The sequence below is a fragment of the Ursus maritimus genome, unplaced genomic scaffold (assembly GCF_017311325.1).
Source record: "Ursus maritimus isolate PB19 unplaced genomic scaffold, ASM1731132v1 scaffold_17, whole genome shotgun sequence".
NCBI classification, from domain to species: Eukaryota; Metazoa; Chordata; class Mammalia; order Carnivora; family Ursidae; genus Ursus; species Ursus maritimus.
The window spans coordinates 25,525,791-25,530,878 of record NW_024424119.1 but is presented as its reverse complement, the minus strand read 5'-3'; positions in this window follow the sequence as shown (position 1 = coordinate 25,530,878).

Genomic DNA, 5,088 nt, shown 5'->3' with positions numbered 1-5,088 from the left:
ACAAAAATCCATCATATTTCTCTATACTAGCAATGTGTGGCTAGAAACTACAATTTTTAGAATACCATTTATGATAGCCTCCTATGATAATTTTACAAGTAAAATAAAAATGTCTATATAGCAAATGAAATCCAGCAATATATAGAAGGAATTCTATAGTTACTAAGTCCAGTAATTATATAAAAATATACAGTATTTTATATAAAACTATGTTATATGTCATAGCCAAGTTTATACCAGCAATGAATGTTTTTGCATTAACAGATTAATAAAAGTGACTTGTCCTAATTAATAGATTAAAGGTGAAAACTTGGGCTCATTTCACTAGATGCAAAAAAAAAAATATTTGATAACATTCACTATCACAATAAAAACTCTTAGCAAACTTGGAATAAAGGAAATTTCCTTAAAGAAATAGAAAGTCATTATACGTAATATAATTGTGTATTTGGAAAGTATAGAAATATCTACAAATAAATTATTTAAAAATTATTTACATATTCTGGATACAAGTCCTTTGCCAGATAGGTGATTTGCAGATATTTTCTTCAATATGTGGCTTGTCTTTTCATGCTCTTAGCAGTATCTTTCCCAGAGCAAAAGTTATTCTTTTTTTTTTTTTCCCTTAAGATTTTATTTAACTATTTGACAGAGGGAGAGCGAGAGAGAGCACGTAGAAGCAGGGAGAGCGGAAGGCAGAGGGAGAGGGAGAGGGAGAAGCAGCCTCCCCGCTGAGCAAGGAGCAGAGGTGGGGCTCAATCCCAGGACCCTGGGATCATGACCTGAGCTGAAGGCAGACATTTAACTGACTGAGCCACCCAGGCGCCCCAAAAGTTTTTCATTTTGATGAGGTCCAATTCATCAATTTTTATTTTTTTTATTTTTATTTTTTTTAAAGATTTTATTTATTTATGTGACAGAGAGACAGCCAGCGAGAGAGGGAACACAGCAGGGGAGTGGGAGAGGAAGAAGCAGGCTCCCAGCCGAGGAGCCCGATGTGGGGCTCGATCCCAGAACGCCGGGATCACGCCCTGGGCCGAAGGCAGATGCTTAACGACTGCGCTACCCAGGCGCCCCTCATCAATTTTTAAAATGGATCATGCTTTGGATGTCACATCTAAGAAATCTTTGCTTAACTCCAGGTTACAAATATTTTCTATGTTTTCCTCTAAAAGTTTTGTAGTTTTGCTTTTTACATTCCCAACTATGATTCATATTAGTGGAGAGAAAATATTTTCCACATGTATAACTGATAAAGGGCTCACATCCAGAATACGTAAAGATGTCCTACAATTTGCTAAATACAAATCAACATACAAAAACCAGGTATATTTCTAAATACCAACTATAAAAAGAGGAAATGAATTTTTTAAAGGATACTATAAAGTACACTTACGTGTGTGTACAAATTTTTAAATGTCAAGTACCTAGGAATAAATCTAACAAAAGTGAGACCTCTACAAAGTAAAGTATAAAACTTTAAGAAAAATTAAAGAAGACTCTCCTAAGTGGAGAGATAGACCACGTTCATGAATTTCAAAAATTGATATTGTAAATATACCAAATTTCCCTAAAATGATCTATAAATTTAGCACAATCACAACCAAAATCCCAACAGGTTTTCTGTGGATCTTGATGGTCTAATTCTACTAATCTAAACTGTGTAGGATGTGAGAAAGCTTTGGTAATGTCAGTAACTGCTGACTGCGGTATTGGCATAAGATCAGAAAAACGGACCAGTGAACTAAGAGAGCTCATAAACACATTTCTGTGTAGGGACATGTGATTTACAACAAAGGCAGCCCTGCAGAGAAGTGGAAAATTGGACAGTTATACATCCATATGGGAACTTTGTGACCCCAGGGTAGAGAATGTTTTCTTCAAGTATCAAAGAGCAGTAACCAAAAAGGAAAAGACAAATCAGACTAATTACAATTAAAATATACCATTAAGAGTGAAGAGACAAGCCACAGAGGGGAAGAAGAAATTTACCACATATGTAACTGATAAAGGACTCATATCCAGAAAATATTAAGAATTCCAGGGATCCCAGGGTGGCTATCAGTTAAGCACCCACTCGTGACTTTGGCTCAGGTCATGATCTCATGGGTCATGGGACTGAGCCCCATGTCAGGCTCCACACTCAGCAGGGAGTCTGCTTGAAGATTCTGTCCCTCTGCCCCACCCCCAACTCCCTCGCGCTCTAAAATAAATAAATAAATCTTAAAACAACAATAACAACAACAAGAACACATTGAGGGGCGCCTGGGTGGCTCAGTCAGTTAAGCATCTGCATTCGGCTCAGGTCATGATCCCAGGGTGCTGGGATCGAGCCCTGCATCGGGCTCCTTGCTCAGTGGGGAGCCTGCTTCTCTCTCTGCTGCTCCCCCTGCTTGTGCTTGCTATCTCTCTGACAAAGAAATAAATAAAATCTTTTAAAAAAGACAAACACATTGAGATACCACTTAATACTCAATTGGCTATAATTTAAAAGTCTGACAACACCAAGTATTGGCAAGTGGCTAAAACAACAGAACTTCCCATATACTGCTAATGGCAATGTTAATTAACAATCACTTTGCAAAAATTATTTGCAAATTATCTTACAAATAAGACAGCAACTCCACTACTAGGTATGCGCCCTAGACAAACTTGATACATGTGCACCAAGATACGCTCACAAGAACAGCGATGTTTTTAATAACCCAAACTGCAAACAACCCAGATGTCCATCAACAAGAGACTGGATAAGGAAAATGACATATTCATAGGACAGAATTTTATACAGATGTGAAATGGGTGGAACTAAACAGACATACACCAACATGGATAAATTATAAAATGTAATTTGAGCAAAAGAAGCCAGGCGCAAGATAATTCATACCGTCCAACTTTCTTGTGAAGTTCGAAAACAGGCTGAATTTATCTATACATGAGAAGTGTCTATTTAGATAAGAAAACCATACAGAAGAGTTGGGAACACATGATCATAATGGCCAGAGGGGAGAGAAGAGATTATAACCGGGAAGGCAGCCATGTAGCCTCTGAGGTCTTGGCAGCGCTCTATTTCTTGTGCTAAATAGTGGTTACATGGATACTTCGAATACTTATAGTAATTTGTTAAACTACTTAGTTATGTATCATTGCTTTTGTGTGTTGTATTCACAACCAAAAGGGTTTATTTAGCATGTTTCTTACCTTTCTCAATAAGCATTCTAACTTACCTGTGATATATTGACTTTTGTTCAAAGATTTAACACTGATCTTTTGGAAGTAAATGTGGAATGTTTTACGTCATCCTTTAAATGGTGTAAAATATGCAACTAGACACGGGATAACGGAGCTGCTTCTCACTAATGAGAAAGGTGAAAATGCAGAGCGGGCATGCTTGGTCCCGGGTATTTTCTAAAGTACTTTTAACAAATCTTGACTATTCTAATTCGAAAATAAATGGGTAGGTAGGAAAGCACGGACTTGCCAGGATTCTGTGGCCAGAATGAAATTATCAACTGTCTTCTTTTGTCCTCACAGAGCCCTTCCTCAGGAAGAACGCTTTCTCTGACAACAGCTGAGTGCGGAAGCGGCAAGGTTATTAAACAACTGTCATAAATTAAGCCCATGGAAAGATGCTCGCTATCATTAGGCGTCAGGGAAATGTAAATCAAAACCACAATGAGACGCCACTTTGCTCCCAGTAGGATGACTGTATTTGGAAAGACAGGTAATAAGAAGTGTTGACAAGGACGTGGAGAAGTTGAAACTGCTATACGTTGTAGGTGGGGATGGGAAATGATGCATCTGCTTGGAAAACAGTCTGACAGCTTCTGAAATCATTAAACAGAGAGTTACCACAGGATCCGACAACTCTACACAGAGGTATATACCCAACAGAAATGAAGACACATGTGAACACAAAATGTGGTACGCGAATGTTCATGGAGCATTATTCATACCAGCTAGGAAGTGGAAACGACCCAGACGTCCATCAGTTAACTGATAAATGCATTAATAACATGTGGTATATTCATACAGTAGAATATTATTCAGCCACAAAAAGGAATGAAGTACTGGCATGTGCTACGCCCTAGGTGAACCTTGCAAATACTACGCTAGGTGAAAGAAGCCAGTTCCACAGTCACGTTGTAGGATTGCGTTCCTATGAAATGTCTTGGAGGCTAATCCACAGACAGAAAGCAGACCAGTGGTTGCCTACGGCTGCGAAGATAAGGGAGTTAGAGAGTGACAACTCACGAGTTCAAGGTTTCTTTCTGGGGTAATGAGAATGTTATAAAATTGATTGTGATAATGGTCGTACAACTCTGTGAATGTACTAAGAGCCATTGACTTGTATGGTAGGTGAATTATACCTCAATAAAGCTTTTCAAAATATGTCCTCACTCCATCGTGCTACTTGATATTTCCAGACTAACTTGGACCAAAGTACCCCAGTTTTTAACACCAGACTTACACCTTAACAGAAATACTGTATAAATAAGACAGAAAAATACAACAAACTCTTCTTTGCGTATTGGTGTCTTGATGAAAGGAGGCTTCACTGACATCCTGAGACGGTACCTCCTAGGAAGATGTGGAATGGGTAAAGGTTGCTGTGTGTGCGTGTGTGTGTGTGTGTGTGTGTGTGTGTGTAAGGTGTTTGAAGAATAATTTTGAAAGGGAAGGTGGGAAAAGAGAGCTAGAAGGAAATCACCACAGGTGTATTCTCACGTAGATTGATTTTAGGAAAAAAGTTGAAGATCTGGAAACTGATGCCCTAAAAACTGTGCATGTCTGAATCTCCCTTGGGAAGACTTCACGTTCCTGAGTTTGAAGACCTGAGTTGTAGTTCAAAAGCCTTGTCTTTCAAGACCACAATCTCTGCTATGAAACTCTAAAGCTTCTCTTGCAGCTAAAGCCAAGATTTTTGACTCTGAGTCCCGCCTTCGGCTCTGCCAGCCTCCTCAAGCTGGTAGCCTCGAATGTTTCAGCCTTATGGTCTAATTTTAATGTGGGAAGAGCTTAGGAAGGAAGGAAGAGGAGGAAGGAAGGATAACATGAGTTAATATATCAAATTATAATCCTACCATGCCA